Raw genomic sequence first — 20,037 nt, 5'->3', positions numbered from 1 at the left:
GTAATTATTTACCATTCATACTAACACCACCTTGTTGATTATACACAGTAACTAGAAATGGGTCCGTTGCGCGCTTCGCTGCGCTATTTTTTTTTTTTTTTGTTAGTGTGCGTTGTTTGTGATCATATACATAGCATTGTATATGTATATTTTACTTGCTAAAGGCCAAGGGCAGAACTACGCGCACAATAATGCAAGGTTATGAAGTACTCACTGAAAATAAGTATAGCAGCTATGTTTCCGCGTAAATAAATGACTGCGGTTTAATCCGCTGAGTTTCCGCGGATAGTTAAGTGTCTTGCAGACCGCGGATATCTCGAATACTATAAATAGGGAGCTTAGCCTCTCATTTATGGGTTGTTGATTCTCTGCCATTTGCCTAAGCCTTTGTGAATTTCACTTGTGACTTTGCCCAAGGACTTTCCACATTGAATTAAGGTGAATTATGCTAATTGACAATCAAGACCGGGTCGGGGTGGTTGATCACTTGATAGTTAAAGTGAAAGACGATCATCGGGACCCAAAATAATCATCCAACATTCCATCCTCCATTGTAATCTTATTGCACTCAATCCGTAATTAAGTAACATCATTAATTAAGGATTGGTCAATTGGCGCCATCCGTGGGACACGTTTTATAAATTAAACGGAAAATTTTTTGTTTCGCGTTGTCAAACGATCAATTCGTCGGTTTAATTTCAATCGTGTTTTTGTTGTGATGATTTGCAAGTGCTTTTTGAATACGCAATCAGCTGATCTGCTTCACGGTCATGATGAAAAATGCTAAGCAAGCTGGCGTTTCTGCGAATGCTGATGCACTGCCTGGCGATTCGCAGAACGTCGTGATATTTCCATTGCAAACAAATGCTAATATAACCGCGGGAAAATCCGCTCAAGAACCGGCTGCTAAAACATCTGTTGCAAACAATGCTAGTGATTCGCAGCCAGAAGTTGCTGCAGAAAAAATGATTGCGCGTAGAACATTGCTACAAAATCGCGATGAAACAATCGCTGAAGGAAAGCGAATAAAGGTTTTGGCTGGAAAATCTAGTTTGCGCACTGATAAAATTGTTAGTACTGCCATAAAACAAGCTAAGAAAGATGCTAAATATGATTGCGAGTCTCGCATACCGTGAAATTACTTATGGCCACTGAATGATTCAGGATCACAAGTTGATCGCTTAGTTCTTGAGCATAATGATAGCGATAGTGATAATGCAGAAGATCGCGTTCATTTGAACTCTGCGTATAACTCAAAAATGGCGAAGGCGCCAAGAGAAGAAAGCGAATTCTCTGACGATTCGGATAGTGTTGAAGAGCTTGTTAAAAATCCACATATTAAGCGAAAGCGACCACCAACACCTTTCCCTCGTTATGGGGAAGAAGGTGAAGCATCTGATGCTGCTCGCAGAGAAAATGCGCAAAATTTTTTGGCGGATGCTTTCAGAAGCATTGCGCCAAAGTTAATGCAACATAAATTTGAACAGCCAAATTTCTAGCAAAAAATGATTAGCAAGTTTTGTGCGGAGAATGCAGACACTCGCACAAAAAAGACAACTGAAATCACTACTGCCGCGGACAAGTTTGTCCAGCATATTTCTGATTATCCAATTGTCTCTCCGCCGATTGTGCAGGCAACTCTGGGAGTTTATTCGGGTTTAACCGATCCCTTAGATTTTCTGCAACGCTTCGAAGGGGTGGTGAGCACCTATAACTGGGATGAACCAGTTGCGTGCGGAGTGTTCCCCATGGCTTTGCAAGGGTCAGCAAGGGAGTGGTTTCATAGTCTGCAATCTCGCAGTATCATTGGCTTTGTCGATTTGCGCGAAATTTTTTTGCTACAGTTTCAAAATCTTTTACCGCAGAAAAAGACACATATAGAATGTCACGACATTAAGCAAGGCACCAAAGAAACTTTGAGCGCATTACTTACGCGGTATATTTATGAATGCCAAAAAATTCCACGATTGAATGAAGATCAGAAAATTTCAGGTTTTTTGCATGCTATTAACCCACAGCGACAACCTACTCTTGTGCGAAGATTGCGAAGGGATGTCCCGCTAACTTTCGCTAAAGTACAACAAGAAACATACGATTATCTTCGCAGTTAAGAGGATAACACTATCACCCCTGCGTGTGGGTGGGGTAGAGACAAAAGTTGGAGAGATGACAATGACTCTTTTCGCGATGGTAACAGTGATATTTACCGCGGATCAGGTTTTCCGCGAAGAAATGGCGGCGGTGGATAACCGCGAAATGACAGATTTCAAGGTCAAAATGACAACCATGGATATGGCCGTCGTGATCGCTATTCTACGCGAAAGTGGAACAATGAATCTTTCAATATCATTCAAATGCTAACAAAAACGCCTAAGGAAATTTTGTTACAAGAGAGAGTTGCTAAGTCTTTTCCTGATCCGCAGCCTTTGGGAGAGAATAGCAGGCGCGATCGATCAAAGTTTTGTGTTTTCCATGATGATTATGGTCATGACACCAATCGCTGCAGAGATTTAGCGGAATTCATTGCAGAAGCATATGAGCAAGGCAAGCTGGACCATTTAATCGCGCAGAACACTGCGAATGCGATTATAATGCCGACAGAAGCTAATACCTCGAATGCGTCAAATGCGGTTGAGCGAAAGGCTCCTGCAGTGAAAAATCTGGGGGTAAAGATAGTTAGTAAGAAAGAAAATCAGCGCGGAATTCAGGTAATAAATGTGGTAGAAGTACAGGGCGAAATGTCGGTACTGCAAATTTCAGCGCAGATTGTCAGTTGGAAATGTCCCTCTATTACATTTCCTCCTGCAAGTTTGACCGCGGATGTTAATAAACCTGTGGTGGTTTCATGACGCATTGCGAATACTGGTATAATGATAATGAAGGTACATGTGGACACTGGTAGCAGTGTCGATGTTATGTACGAACAATGTTTTAGCAAGCTACCCGCGAACATTCAAGCTTTGATGAAACCGACTGCGGTTTCACTTGCTGGATTCTCAGGAGAGTCATCCTGGCCTGTTGGCCAATTGGAGTTACAAATGGAGCTAGTTGATGATAGCGATGAGTCGCTAAGGCGCCAAGCTTTATTGAATCTATATATAATGCGAAATCAATCGCGATTCAATATGATACTTGGGCGCACTGCTTTGTGCATGTTTGGCGTTATCCCTTCTACTATACATGGTATGCTAAAAATTTCTGCTAATAAGGGAGTTGGCACGCTGACTTCTGCGGAAGTGGAGCCATTCTGTGCTATGATTATGGCAAATGCGAATATGGGTATTGAAGGACATTCAGTTAATCCTAAATAGTGCGAAATTTCATCAATGAATGATATAATGATGCGAATATGCTTGTTGCGTTTATTTTTTAACCTTGTAATGCGAAACAATAATGAATAAAGCAAAGTTAATTTCAGTGTTAGTAGTTGTTTCTTTAACAAAGCGAATACACTGCGTGTGGCCACGCGTAGTGATTATTTCGCAGAATACAAGAGTATTTCGCAGAATACAATTACTTATCTTTCATAACACTAAGTTAACATTTGTTCTGCGGATACTTTAAGTAAAGTGGCACGGTTTTCGCTAAAATATGGCCTACTTAAATGTTATAATAATGCAAAAGTGTATTGCGAAATAATATGCTAAAAACCAAGTGATGAAATTGCCCACTTGTGTTAATTTGAAAATAATTGCGAAAGGAAAAAATTTCCTAAGTATTTGATCTTGCCAATACTTAGATGCTTCGCAATGCTAAATTTGCCTAAGGATCAATTTGTTGGACTTAGAAGATTTATAATGATTAAAAGATTGTTTCGCATAAAGTACGCTTTGTTATGTGCACAATAGCGAATGCGAAAATTGCAAAGGACAAGTCTGAATTATGAATATATGATAATGTAAAGCGCTATATAAATAAAAGAAGTTGCAACTGCGAATTGTAAATAAGAGATTAATATTAAATGCGAAAACATCGCGAATCGTTACACAAAACGCAATTCAAGATTGCGAAAGTACATTCAAAAATAGCTAAGGCAAACTTAAAGCTCTAATGCTTCAATATCTGCGAATGAAACGCCCTCACGCTGGCTAAGTTCTTCAAGGGCAGGTATGCTGACTTTCTCGACCCCCTTTTTCGCTCTCTCGAGTGCTTCGCGAGCATCATCTGTGGCGCATATTTCTTTCGCCATGTCAGAAGGTAGAGGTTGAGAAAGATCGCCAAGCTTGCACAATAGATCATACCACTCACAGCGAGTGGCAAGTTTTGCTGCTTGGGCATACGATCGAAATTTTTCAGTGACTGGATTGGAGTCCATCACTTTATCTGCGAATTTTGGGAGATACTTGACCAACTGTGTGAAATCTTTTGCAGCAGTTTCCGCCCTCTTTTTGAGCCTGGCGTTCTCCTCCATAACCTTTTTGAGCCGCGCCTCCGTCTTTTGCGCTTTTCTCTCGTGAGCGTTTGCAAGCTTCACTACTTTATCATACTCATCTGACATCTCTGTAAAGCGCTCCATACTATCAACTGTTAGATAAATTGCATTGTAGCAATTATGCAGTCGCTGTCTTGCAGTTTTGGGGTATGAGAGTTTGCGGTATTGGTCTTTTGTCTCCTGGGGAACAAATTTATAAAGCCTGCGGTATAATCTATTGGCCTGTTCTGCTGCTGCGGATTCTCGCGAATCAGTTTCTCCCCCATCCTCCTCATTAGATGCCTCTGCGTCAGATGGAAGAGATAAATTTTCTTGCCCGGACTCTTCAAGAACATCTGTGGGAATGCTCCCTCTAATGTTGTAGAGCGGTGTGGCTTCAGCGGATGACTCTGAAAGAACAACTATAGCCAGATAAGCAAATATAGCAAGTATATGCGAACATAAAAAGTGCGTAATAAGCAAATAAAGCGAATTAACAATTACTTACTCGTTTCTTGTTCAGCAAGAGAGCGTAATCGTTTTCTTGTGCGCGGGGTGGTGGCACATTCCACAACTTTTCGCTTGGCGCGGTCCTCACCACCAGCAATTTGGCATGTATTGATGATTGGCTCATCAATAACAACAATCTCGCCATCGCCATTTTTTAGGCGACGAGCAGGGCTGATCCTGCTGATATCAGCGGACCTCATGATAAGGTCAAGAGCAACCTCTGCGAAAATAAAAATATATAATATAAAGCAAAAGTATAATGCGAAAAGTATAAGAAGTATTATGCGATAAATTTAAGCGAAGTACCATTTTTTGCCTGGTCAACTAAAATCGCGTCATGGTCGCTCCATGGCCATTGAATTGAAACTCTGCCAATGTGCAGCGGTACATTAGAATAAGCCCGCAGAATTAGGCCTGCGTTTTTGAAAGTATTGAGAATATCATTCTAAAGATCATCGAGTACAGGTCTCTCATTAAGATTGGGATCAAGTTATGTACACCATGTTCTTGGTATGTTGCGGTCCACATAGGCGGTGTCATTGATGTAAAAGAAAGAACCGCGCCAATTGCCTATTGAATCTTTAGGCGAAATCATTGTGCCCAGTTTGCTGCGGAATGAAAACCATCCCACATCGTATAAAATCAGACTATTACACATGCGAAACACGTTTAACAGCGGTTGTTTGTTGTTGGCATGGCAGTACATCTCGAACAGAACAATTTTATTAACCGCATTCGGATGAAGCTGTGCCATAGCGATCTTATAATACTCGCAGACATTGCGGAAAAATTATGTAAGTGGAAATCGGAGGTTGCCTTATGGCAGCCTCATATACGGTAATCGTCCCCTTAGGGGGAGTGTCAGCTCGCTGTTCTGGTAAGGGTGCGGTAGGCACAAATTGTGCAAGTGGCGGATACCACTCCTGTAGGGTTTGGAGTTTTGTTTCCGTCATATAGGAAACATAACCCCCAGGAGTATGCAACGAGGAAGAAGACGCCATTTAACTAAATCGGATGTTGAATTGAAGAAAATTAAAGGTTGGAATCGTTAATTGCACAGTACGATTGTGATTGAAAAAATATGATTGAATGCGAAATTGGAAGAGAAAAGCGTAAAGTTTTTATTCGGAATAACCAGCTATTTATAATTGGAATTAGGGTGAGCAAGTTGAAAGGGTAATCATTACATTTAAACGGCTGAAATTACCGTAACGTGTAAACGGTAAATTTCTAAGCATTACAGCGTATTGATTTGATAGAATGGCGAAAAATTACCGTTGTAATTACGCATTGAGCCTAATAAAAACAACGGTAATAAATGGACAGTAAAAATTATAAAATATCGTTTGCGAAATATTTTAAAGAAGCACTTCTTTCATTTTAGAGTTTATCATGATACATTTGCTTCGCGAAAATGTATCATAATAAACTGGGGGACTTGATCATATACATAGCATTGTATATGTATATTTTACTTGCTAAAGGCCAAGGGCAGAACTACGCGCACTATAATGCAAGGTTATGAAGTACTCGCTGAAAATAAGTATAGCAGCTATGTTTCCGCGCAAATAAATGACTGCGGTTTAATCCGCTGAATTTCCGCGGATAGTTAAGTGTCTCGCAGACCGCGGATATCTCGAATACTATAAATAGGGAGCTTGGCCTCTCATTTATGGGTTGTTGATTCTCTGCCATTTGCCTAAGCCTTTGTGAATTTCACTTGTGACTTTGCCCAAGGACTTTCCACATTGAGTTAAGGTGAATTATGCTAATTGACAATCAAGACCGGGTCGGGGTGGTTGATCACTTGATAGTTAAAGTGAAAGACGATCATCGGGGCCCAAAATAATCATCCAACATTCCATCCTCCATTGTAATCTTATTGCACTCAATCCGTAATTAAATAACATCATTATTGATCAGTTTGCATCCAGAATAGTTAATTCCTACATTGCATCTTTCATACGTTGTTCGGTTTACACAATAGTTGCACTTGTTTCTTACATGAGTTGTAGCAGCTGGGTAATCCTACAAAAGTTGTTCCTTGCATGAGTTGTAGCCCATTATTCCTTACAATATATAGTTACATATGTATCATTTTTTGCCTATATAGTTTATTAAAAAAGGCTAGTAGTCCTACAGAGGAGATTGATGCATCTTATTTCTCTTTGATGTGCCTACAATTTATAACAAAAGGTGTCTAGTATCAAACAAAAGATTATTAACAAAGAGGTTGATGCATACGTTAGAGGTGTTATAAATGGTTCTCAATGTCATGTCATAGGCAGTACAATATTAGTATATAGTTTATTTACCTGAAATCAATAAGGTTGATTATCCTCTTGGTCTTGTTCCCGGCGGGTTTGATCGAACTAACGCTCTGGATGCAACCTATGTAATCTGTGATTATTGCTGTTACTGTATTTTTTTTGTAATGAAATGAAATTGATGTTTGTTATTGTTAAAATGATGCAACTGTTAAATTCATTTGTAAGCCCATCTCCACAACACTTGTGATAACGTGAACGATTGTCGTTAGAATACGCTTTAACCCGCTCATCAAACCAAAATGAAACAAAACATCACGATCAAACTTTGTGACACCTACAATGGATTTATAAACAATATATAAAAACACAAAAAGAAACACCATTCATTACACCAAAAACGACAGTACAATAATCTATAACAGTTTTATAAAACAAAAATGTAAAGAAAGAACATACCATGAACATCAAGAACTTTGAGCATCTGATCAATGTACCAAATTTTGTCCGGCGAAAGCCTAAAAACACTAAAGAAGAAATTCTAGTGCATAGATGATGAGCTGAAATGATAAAGCATGTTGAAGGTTTTACATAAATGACACAGGTATGAAAAAGAAACGATGAACTTACTTTATCTTAATAGTTCAACAAATAAATAATGTTCTTGCAGTGGCTGTAAACTGCAGCAGCAAACACCTGTATTATTTGAAATTAAAGCGCATACGAACCATCATACTCATTATTCACAAAATCATAACTGTGATTATAACAAAAACACTATATAAAATTACAAAATGATAATGATAAACAACAAAATTGACCATTGCGAAACCCCAGGTATCAACTTAGTGTAAACATATGTCATCTCGTTTACACTGAATTTGTAATCGTCACAGGAAAAAAGAAATCTTTAACCAAAATCCGCACGTTGCGCCGCAATGTTTAGATACATACAAACAGAAATGACGTTATGCTACATGGTGTGAAATTCATCTAGAAATTAAGTTGAACCAAAAACTTGGTGGGTAACACATGAGGTGGGTAACACTCAAATGACATGACCTTTTTCTACTATAATGTATTAGGCAAGGTTGGAGCCAGATGCTCACCCTTTCAGGTCCTTAGTTTTGCAGTGTAGAGAGATCCCAGCTTGATTACAAAAACACGCCTTTATTCATTCTTAAAATCCAGTAAGTGCTATTATAGCAGTTTGAAATGCAATATAAATATTACAGAGTAGTTATACAAAACAACGCATGCTTATGTGACATTTAATTGCGAACGGGTAAAGACAAACTATAAAAGCTACCTTAGTTTGAGAAGTGTAACCTACATTGTTAGATTTGCAAGGATAACTCTGAAAAAAATCAGAAATCTTACCAGACCGATTCGTTTGTTAGTAACAATACATATATACATATACATATTACATATGAATAGTATAAAATACCAACATCTAAAAATTCTTGACTCTGCATTTTCAATATGAATCACAATCGGTGGTCAAAATCGAATCATAAACTAAAAATGAATCTAAATTCAGAACTTAAAACTAAGAAGATTGCCATAGCAATATAAAAAATAGCAGTTAATGTAAAATACCGATAGTTCCACATATACTAAACAAATACAATTCTAAGGGGATTACATTTTAAGGATTCTAAGGTAGGTAATACCCATGTGATAACTTTGACATCAACTTTAATCTCTATATAAATATAAATATTTTGGGTCACAATACTTCCAAGGATTGTGACCGTAAAGTTCGCCTTAGATTTTAATGAACTAATTCTAACATACTGAATGTATAACAAAAGTCACCTGTTAATAAATAGAAAATCAAAAAATGTAGCATCATGAGAAAACCTTTGAATCGTTGCTCATCGAGCACACCGCAAAAGCATAAAAACCTCACAAAAAATCCAAATCCCAATCATCATCTACATCAGTTCCAAACAAAAAAGCAAAACCCTAGATTTAAAACCCAAAATTAATTCCACACAATATTATTAATAGAATTAAAAGAAACCGGCTACATAAGTCAGCTTACTTTCGTTGCCGAGAGTAACCAATTCAAGCCGTCGCCTTCCTCGAAGTTCTAGTCACCGGAGATGGTTCCGGAGATTTCGCAGAATCTCGTGTAAATATATAAAATTTGTACGGTATTGTTCGGAAAATCGTTACGGATTCGTAGGTGGTAGTGGCATCGCCTAATACAGCGGCATGAAAGACATAATCTACCGTCAAGAACATTTGGGGTATTTCACTTTTGAACAGAGAGAGATATGTGAAAGAGGACGGCTGATTTGAGGATTACTTTTTGTTACTGTACTGAAAACAACAACAAAAAACATGTGGCCCAAATTAGAACGACAATTTCTCATAACCAAATCATTACAGGCCTTTTGTTGTTATATAGATGTATAATAAAGTGAAGAATTGTTCTTTATCTAAAAAGAACTAAGGAGATGTTATGATTAAACTAAGTATTTAAACTGAATTCAATCGATAATCAACCCGAAAGCTTCAATAGATTGGAAGCGATGAAATTGATTACAATATCAATACAAACTGAGATTCAATTACAGAAAATATGAGAGGGAAATGTTGATCACAACACAAATCCAAAACTGAACTAACAGACGGTTAATCGAGCTATTTAACTAAACCTAACAACTAACAGAGTTGTTAAGGTCACGTGCAGAAAGCGTGCCAAACCAGCTGGAACCCACGTGCTGCTCACAAGACTTTTGAATTAACAAGACTTTTGTTGACTTCCAATTATCCATAACAATTGCTCCCTCTTCAAATGATTCTTGACCTCAAGAATCCAAATTAAAATCTGGGAATCGTTGCTGGAAGTCTTCAATCACCTCCCAAGTTGCATCATCTGCACTACCATTCTGCCATTGCACCAATAATGAGACCGTAGCTCCATCGCCTTTCTTTGTAAGACGTCGATCTAAAATTTTAGCAGGTTCAACTATAAGCAAATCATCCTGGTTAACTGTTGGAATCTTGCTCATTTCCACAGGTGGACTGCCGTTGTGTAACTTTAACTGTGAAACATGAAAAACTGGGTGGATTCTTGAAGTGTGTGGTAGCTGCAACTGATAAGCCACCTGGCCCACTTGTTTAACCACTTCAAATGGCCCATAATACTTCTGAGATAACTTGTTGAAAGTGTTACCCCTTAAGGTGAGCTGCCTATATATGGTTGCAACTTAACATAGACCCAATTACCTACCACAAATGATCTCTCAGTCCTCTTCTTGTCTGCATAACACTTCATTCTATCCTGTGCTCTTGTCAAATGGTATTTGAGCATATTCATTGCCTCTTCTCTTGCCAACAGAGATCTTTCAACCAAGTCAACCTTACTAGCTCCTTTGTTATAATTGACCACATCTTTAGGACTTTGGCCATACAAAACTTCAAAAGGAGTAGTGCCAATAGCTGTATGGAAATGGGTGTTATACCAATACTCAGCATGTGACAACCAATTGGCCCAATCTTTTGGTTTCTCCCCAGTCATACATCTTAAGTAACACTCCACACTCTTGTTGACTATTTCAGTCTGACCATCAGTTTGAGGATGGTAGGCTGTGGATAAATGAAGCTTGACCTTTAGTTGCCTGAATAGCTCCTGCCAAAACAAGCTCAAAAATACCTTATCCCTGTCACTCACTATTGTTTCTGGCAACCCATGAAGCTTATACACATTGTCAATGAAAACAGTTGCAATTTGATGAGCTGTAAATGGATGTTTTAAAGCAATAAAGTGACTATATTTGCTCAGCCTATCAACCACTACCAAAACAACTGTTTTCCCATTAGAAGATGGTAATCTCTCGATGAAGTCCATGGATATTTCTGCCCAAACCCTTTTTGGAATAGGTAAAGGCTGCAGCAACCCTGGTGACATAGCTAAATCAGGCTTACATTGTTGGCAGATTTGACAAGCCCTCACATATTGTCTGACATCATGCCTTAAACCTTTCCAATAAAAACTTCTTGTTAACCTGTGGATAGTGCCATGTACCCCAGAATGGCCACCAACTGAATCATCATGGAAATGGTGTATCAGCTCAGTCCTTAAAGCACTATCAGCTCCTACCACCAACTTGTTCTTCCTCCATAACTTGCCATCTTTCCACAAATAATGTTTGGATTGAACTTCTTTATTTTGCAATTTAGATATGAATTGTTGCATATCCATATCTTGAGTACACTGTCTATCACCCTAGCTTCCATATTGCTAGAAATACTTGAAATATGAATCTGAAATAGTTGACCACCATACATTCTTCTAGACAATGCATCTGCTCCCATATTTTCATTCCCCTTTTTGTAACAAATTTCATAATCAAAACCCATAAGCTTGGGCAGCCACTTCATCTGTGTAGGTGTTGTAATCCTTTGGTCCATGAGGTACTTTAGACTCACATGATCAGTTTTTATCTTAAAGTGATTGTCTAACAAATACCCTCTCCATTTATCTAAAGCTATAATGACTGCCAGAAATTCCTTCTCATAAGTGGACAAGGATTGGTGCCTAGGAGCTAGGGTTTTACTCAAATAAGCTATAGGGTGGCCATCTTGCTGTAAAATGGCACCAATTTCCACCCCTGATGCATCAGTCTCAATAGTGAACTCTTTTGTAAAGTCTGGCAGCTGTAGCACATGTGAGGTTTGCAATGCTAACTTTAACTTTTCAAAGGCAAGTGTTGCCTCTTCATCCCACAGAAAAGCATTTTTCTTAAGTAACCTAGTCAATGGTTGAGCAATTGAGGCATAATCCTTAACAAACCTTCTATAATACCCTGTGAGCCCTAAGAAACCCCTTAATTGTTTCAAATTCTTAGGGATTGGCCAAGTGGTTATTGCCTCTATTTTTGAAGGTGCGGTACTGACCCCCTGTTCAGTGATCACATGCCCTAAATACTCCACACTTTGGGTTGCAAAAACACATTTACTCTGCTTAGCAAACAACACATGTTCCCTCATGGTTTGTAAAATCACCCTTAAGTGTTGTATATGCTCAGACAAGCTATTACTATACACCAATATGTCATCAAAAAATACAAGTGTAAATTTCCTTAGAAAGGGCTTAAATACCTCATTCATTAGGGCTTGAAATGTGGAGGGTGCATTAGTGAGACCAAAGGGCATGACCAAAAATTCATAATGACCCTCATGTGTCTTGAATGCAGTCTTGGCAATATCATCCTCATACATCCTGATTTGATGGTATCCTGACCTCAAGTCTAGTTTTGAAAATACTTTAGATCCCACCAATTCATCTATCAGTTCCTCTATTATAGGAATGGGAAATTTATCTTTGATTATTTGCTTATTTAAAGCCCTGTAATCCACACACATCCTCCAGGACCCGTCCTTTATCTTCACCATAACAATGGGTGCTGCGTATGGACTTTGACTTGACCTTATGACTCCAGATTCTAGCAACTCATTCACCATTGCTTCAATGGCATCCTTCTGGTTTGGTGGATGTCTGTAAGGTCGGATGTTGATTGGTTGTGTACCTTCTTTTAAAGGAATTTTGTGATCCTTTAATCTTTGAGGTGGTAGCTGTTTAGGTACAGCAAACACATCTGCAAACTCATTCAATAACGTTGTGATTTCAGCTGGTACTTGTGAATTTGAGGTTAGTGAAATGTTACTAAACTCACAATCACTAGTAGGGTATACACATAGCATCATAGAGGACAAGTGAGCTTGTGGCATTCTTTTTGCTTCTAACCATTGTAATTCAGATTTCCTTGTACCTCTTAACTGCACTCTACTACCCCTATACTTGAAAGACATTTTGAGCTCCTCAAAATTCCACTGAATATCACCTAATGTCTGTAACCATTGAACTCCCAATACCATTTCACTCCCTCCTAGTGGAATAAGTACCATGTCACTAGAGAAGGTTGCACTATTAATAGTCCAAACCACCTTATCACAACTGGTTGAGGTTAAAAGCTTATTACCTCCTGGCACATTAACCTGCATGGGTGCCAGCTTGCTCAACCTACACCCTAACTTCTTTGCAGTTTCATAATCAAGGAAATTATGTGTACTGCCAGAATCTATAAGTATGTGGACCTTATACTTATTCACCTTGCCACTAACCCGCATGGTTTGATAGTTATTGGTTCCTGTGAGTGCATTTAAGGACAAGTGTGGCTGTGCAAATGACTCATATTCTGTCACTTCAGTAACAACTTCCGCATTACTATCATCAGTAGGTACCACCACCTCTTCTACATCTTCATTGGCCACAACTTCTAATGAGTACAATTGACCATTACATTTGTGGTTTGGTGAGTACTTTTCATCACAATAAAAACACAGGTGTTTTGCCCTTTTTTCCTCGATTTCTTTTTGAGTTAACTTCTTATTCACCCTAGAACTAGCATTGTAAGGCACTGCAAGTAAGGCTAATTGTGTACTTGAAGGTGGCAGACTAACAGTTTGAGTTGCAGCAGGGGTGTACACATTAGCTCTAGTGTTGTAAACAGTTCTAGGAGCAGGTAATAAGGGAGTATACCTTTTTTTGGCCACTGCCATAGTATCTACTTGTAATTTGGCCAAAGAATAAGCATCTTCCAAGCTAGTAGGCCTAAACATCCTAACATTGAGCTCAATTTCCTTCTGCAGACCTGCCAAAAATAAACTAATAGCCTGTTGAACACTAATGTCCACCTTATTCAGAAGTTGCTCAAATTCATCATAATAAGCCTCAACTGTTCCAGTTTGCCTCAAATGTTTAAGCTCAGCCAATGGATCTTCCACTGTAGTACCAAAACGTTTTGAAACAGCTTCAACATAAACATTCCGATCGATCACTTCACCATGTATCCTTGTGTATTGTTGATGCCAATTGAGAGCCTTCTTATACATGTGAATAGAAGCAATTCGAACTTTATCATCATCTTCAACCCTATCTACTGTAAAAAACTGATTACAGCAATATATCCATCCTCTGACGTTATCACCGTCGAATTTGGGAAAATCGAGTTTAGTGACTCTTGATAGCTGCATCGGACGATTATGAATCACTTCACCATTACGCAATTGTTGCATATCATTAGAGAGATACTGTTGTTGTGTAACTACGCCATCAATGTGTCCATTCAATTGATGAATCGATTGAGTCAATTCCACAATTGAAGTTCTAATGGCGTCTAATTCATTGCCGTCACTGCCGCCGGCGGTGTTCCATGTTGCCATAACCATACCTGAATCAATTGATCAATTGGTCACAGGAATCGAGTCGTGAAATCTGATACCACTGTTATGATTAAACTAAGTATTTAAACTGAATTCAATTGATAATCAACCTAAAAGCTTCAATAGATTGGAAGCGATGAAATTGATTACAATATCAATACAAACTGAGATTCAATTACAGAAAATATGAGAGGGAAATGTTGATCACAACACAAATCCAAAACTGAACTAATAGACGGTTAATCGAGCTATTTAACTAAACCTAACAACTAACAGAGTTGTTAAGGTCACGTGCAGAAAGCGTGCCAAACCAGCTGGAACCCACGTGCTGCTCACAAGACTTTTGAATTAACAAGACTTTTGTTGACTTCCAATTATCCATAACAGGAGATCAGATATTGTTGATGGGGATGGTGTGAGGCACCTTCTGGAAGAGGGAGGAAGGTGGGGCAGTATATTGTGAAACAGTGTAACAGTAACCTGGAACAGTATAACAGTGAAGTTTAGAGGGTTTAGGCAATGGTTGTGAAGGAAAATTACGTGGTTTAAGGAAACTTACGTGGTTTAGTATGTAGTGTAGTGTAATGTAATAATAACCTCATCGAATTAACCTTATGGAACAAACATAAAACCTAATTCGACATAGAGATGTACAAGTTGCTGGAAAAATTAGTCATAATTGTCGCCACCTCATGATGGGCCCGAAACTAAAGAAGTATTCGTCCCTGTTACTTGACAATATTATTACTTCTAAATGTTGATATTCAAGGCTAAATATACTTATACTTTTATATAATAATTAGATTTTGGGTGATATTTGCACCATCTTAACTATTGATTGTGTACAGAGGGCAAGATTTTGTGGAAGACAGTGAAATTGGGGAGTCGAGCTGAAGATGCTGATTGATTCTAAGCAAAATCTCGAGGATGGTATTGATATGTTATTACATGGAATCAGAATATGTCTTCTTTGAGTTTTTGCATACTGTAGAGGGTCCAAATTCAACTATATGCAATTCATTACACTTTGTAGGCATTAAAGTGTCACCATGAGAATTTTGTATAAGATCATACGTTATAAGATTGACCAAATTTTCTCACGGTGCTGGAAAATTTAGTTCTTGGAGAGAAAACCCGGACATATATGTATGGGGGAGCCACGTGTCTCTTATACTGTGTGTTCGGGTACTACTACATTGATACTCCCTCCGTCCCAATTTGATAGTCCACAGACAAAAAACACACAGTTTAAAAAAAAGTAACTGTCACATGTATTTTTTGTCTACTTTTTGCCTTTTTTTCCAGTTTTACTCATTACTTTTTCCTTATACTTTTGTCTTACTTAAATAAAGTAAGGGTATAAAAGTACTTTAACCAATTATTTTTTTCCATTTATGGAAGTGGACTATTAATTTGAGACAGACGAAAAAGGAAAGGTGGACTATTAATATGGGACGGAGAGAGTATATGTTTTTTGTTGCTTTGAAGGACTAATATTTTGTCCTTGTACCATCATTATCAATCATCTCTTTTTTTCTTTCACTTCTCCTTTTCTTTTCTTCTTTCGGTTCTCTTCTTTTTCAACCCATAGTTACAAGTACCATTTCTTTCTATATTTTGGTTGATAAGAGTGTAGAAGGTATGGTACATCGAGTTACCCAAAACTTTACTAATCTATTCAAATGGTTACAATCTAGCAACTCCTCTTTAGCTAAATATCTAGAGAATTATAATCTTATGCAAACGTTGTAGATAAATAATAAAATTCACCCTAAATCTAATTTACATTAACGAACACAGAGCGACACAATTTTAGCAAAATAATGTTCTAGTGGCCAAACTGATAGACATACATATAACATATTACTGTATCAAACTTGATTTGGATAGAAAGGAAAATTACTTCAAAATCTTCTTCCCCAAAATTAAAGTAATAGTCAAATAATAGTCAAGAATCAATCATTTTTATTTGAGTAACAAACCATTCGGCCCAGGATCAACTAGGGCCCCGGACGAGTCAACTTCACAATAATCCATAAAACGAGCCAAAGTCTTGTTGTCCGTTGAACCTAGGAAAACGGGGGCAAAACAGTTTTACTCCTGACAGTGTTTCTCTCATTGAGATCTAATGGTGGATATATCAGTTTCCCCTTTAAAAAAAAACTAAAAGTGTACTAATATTTACAATGATACGACATAAGTATGACATATCCTATTAGCTTAAGAAATGATACGACTAGGACAAATAAATGTCCTATGATATTATATTTAATATGACTTTTATATAAGGTGTCATATTATAGTAACACATAATACGACACTACACTGCTAAATTCCTTATAAAGTACCATTTTATGATTCACAATTAAAGTGTCATATGCAATCATATGATAATTATGACCCTAAAAACTAAAAGTGTCCTAAAAATTGACAATGATACGACATAAAAATTACATGTCCTATTAGCTAAATATATAATATGACTAGGACAAATAAATGTCCTATTATAGTTTATTTCATATGACTTTAATATAAAGTGTCTTATTAAATTAACACATAATACGACATTAAACCGTTAAATGTCTTATAAAGTACCATTTGATGACTCACAATTAAAGTTTCCTATAAAATTATATGATAATTATGACCCCAAAAACTAAAAGTGTCCTAAAAATTGACAATGATACGACATAAGTATTACATGTCATATTAGCTAAATATATAATATGACTAGGACAAATAAATGTCCTATGATAGTTTATTTCATATGACTTTTATATAAAGTGTCATATTGAATTAACACATAATGCAAAAACTAAACCGTTAAAATGTCTTATAACGAAACTTGATGATTCACAATTAAAGTATCCTATCAAATCATATGATAATTATGACCTCAAAAACTAAAAGTGTTCAATTAAAGATTTTAAGTGTCCTATTATATCTACTATAATACGACTCACACAAATAAATGTCTTATAAAGAGTATCTTTCATATGACCGTCATATCATGTGTCCTATTACTCTATCAAATAATAAGACACACACATTTAAATGTCTTATAAAGTCCTTTTATATGGTACACAATTTAAATGTCCTATTATATCATATTAACTATTATGATAATTAGGACCCCAATAACTAATTCATCCTATTAGCATACATTTATAGGACATATGTACAAAATGTCCTATTATGCTACAGTATAATAAGACTCTCGAAAATAAATGGCCTCTAAAAGTATATTTAATATGACTTCATGACAAGTGTCCTATTACATAAACACATAATGAGACACTAACGAATAAAGGCCTTATAAGCTCCTCTATTAGGATCCACTTTCTAAGTGTCCTATGAAAATATTTGATAATAGGACACAAAAAAAATAATGTGTCCCAGAAAAGAGCTCTTTAGGACCCAACTCTAAAAGAGTATATCATAATGAGACCCTAAATATCGTCTGGTCCTATCTAAGTAGCTTTTACGACCTTATTTTACTAGGTCCCAGAAAAAATGGTCCTATATTCCCACTTTTGTTGTAGTGGTACTTCAGTATACGCAGTCACGCTTGGAGCTAGTGTATTCTCATGGGCATCAAAGAAACAAGAAACAATGGCATAATCATCAGCCGAAGCCGAGTACGTCGCAGCCGCAAACTCAGCAAATCAAGCCATTCAGCTAAGAAGAATACTAGAAGATATGGGAGAGAAACAAGGTGAAGCTACTCAAATATTGTACGATATCAAGTCTGCAATTGCGATGGCTAAGAATCTTGTGTTTCATGGTAGAACAAAATACATTGATATCAAATATCACTTATTACGAGAAGTCTCTGCCAAGAAAGATATTGAATTACAACACTGCAACACTGAAGAGCAAATTGCTGACATTTTCACTAAAGCACTAGCAAGACCAAAGTTCAAGATCCTACGCAACATGCTCGGAGTAACAACGAAATACATTAACGAAGAGTTTTAAAATCAATAATGTATTTCTAGAAATAATTAATTAAATAACTATAGATATTTAGTGAGTAATATGTAGAACTCACTTGATTAACTAGAAAATTCTTCACCTGACTTTTGATAATCGACATATCATGGCTATAAATACCCAAAAGATGGTGAAGTTGAAGTACACAAAAAAATACATTCACAAATTTGAGTTTAATAAAAAAGATCTTTACTTCTAAAAGTCTCTTTCCCATATATCTTTCTTTATAAAAACACCTTCTCTTTTGATAACCTCAACATTATAACACTTCTAATTAAAACTAAATTAACAACAATTCTAACATAAACATCCTATATCTGATACAAAATGTAACAGATTTGGCATACACAAGTTTTATAAAAACAACTACGTAGTATATACGTAAACGAAAAGATACCTTTTAGTTTATAGATATGACCCCAAAAATCTTGATTAAATTTCTAGTAAACATAGGTTACCTCACTGAGAAAGATTGATAGGTCAAATCATGGTGAGATTAGAAGATGTGATGAGTTAGAGTGAGACTCGGTAAGTGAAGAACAGATTCGGTATTAGAAAGAATCGATAAAATTACATTCCACAACTTCTAGAACTTAGTTACAATGCAATGGCTATCTAATTAGGACTACTTAGGTTCCTTAAATAGCCCTCTTTTAAGGAACCTTCATTTAGGCTTATTTCACATTAACACTATACATGTTTCGGGGTTCTAACAATTTCCCCCTTAGTGTTAAATGTGAAAATTACAATGTAATCCTATTAAGATATCTAAAGGAACTTTGTTCCTCTGAAGTGAACTTTGGATTTGAATCCTTTGAGACTCTCATATCTTCTTATGTTCACTCTTTTTTTGAGACTACTCTTCAATCTCGTGAGAATATATTTGACTATCTCATTATCTTCAGATGAATAGCATTTGTTGATCAGTCTCCATTTCAAGTATTTGAAAGCATACATCAACATTCCGCCTGAGTATCTTCTGAAGTCTGAAACTCTGATGAAGACCTTTGTGTAGTAAGAATTGACAAACACAAACTCATATGGACAGCCACTTACTTCAAGTAAGGACATATATCTTAGCTCTTCAATCACTTAATTTGGCGGTTTGATTCCGAGCTTTTTGTGTCCAGATTCCAACCCCATCTGAAAGTCGTGAACAGACATCCATCTCATTGAGTCAAGAATAAATCTGTATACCTCATTCATTGCAGTAGCATGATAAATTGTCATAGATTCATTCAGATCTATCAAGTAATTGTAGATGTAGATAATGTCGTTCATCTTTAATCTATCAAAATTCGCTTCTGAGAACTGATAGTCCTCATCATCCATTCTTGTCACGTAAAACAATGACATCTTCACTCCATCCTTGTTAATCATCAAAATCTTGTTAATGCTTTTGATTTCTGAATTCCGCTGTTCTTGAAGTTTCTCTTCATTCTTCAATTTGAATTTGTTGCGAACATTCAGATAAGCTCTGAGATATTCCAGTTTCTTATGATATTTTCATGCACCCAGATTACTCATTGAGGCAGAAAGGCGAGATCATAATTACCATAGATTTTATAAGCTTGTTGTTCTATGAATGGTGAACGAAGAATCACCTTCTCTTCA

At 36.9% G+C, this 20,037-nt stretch overlaps 1 long non-coding RNA gene across 2 annotated transcripts; it reads right to left on the bottom strand.

The window, feature by feature from the left end:
* Positions 1–6,246: 6,246 nt before the first annotated feature.
* LOC139897510 (uncharacterized) lies at positions 6,247–9,622 on the bottom strand. 2 transcript variants are annotated; one of them, XR_011776612.1, is made up of 4 exons: positions 9,239–9,622; positions 7,648–9,159; positions 7,237–7,525; positions 6,247–7,098 (listed from the first exon to the last, which is right to left on the bottom strand). It is a non-coding gene; the product is annotated as an uncharacterized lncRNA (long non-coding RNA). The 2 variants fall into 2 exon arrangements; XR_011776611.1 differs by having other exon boundaries at positions 7,648–9,128; positions 9,239–9,621.
* Between the last annotated feature and the right edge of the window lie 10,415 nt (positions 9,623–20,037).

This window comes from Rutidosis leptorrhynchoides, chromosome 3 (genome assembly GCF_046630445.1).
Source record: "Rutidosis leptorrhynchoides isolate AG116_Rl617_1_P2 chromosome 3, CSIRO_AGI_Rlap_v1, whole genome shotgun sequence".
NCBI lineage: Eukaryota > Viridiplantae > Streptophyta > Magnoliopsida > Asterales > Asteraceae > Rutidosis > Rutidosis leptorrhynchoides.
The sequence above is the reverse complement of the archived record's forward strand: the minus strand, read 5'-3'. Positions and strand labels throughout refer to the sequence as shown.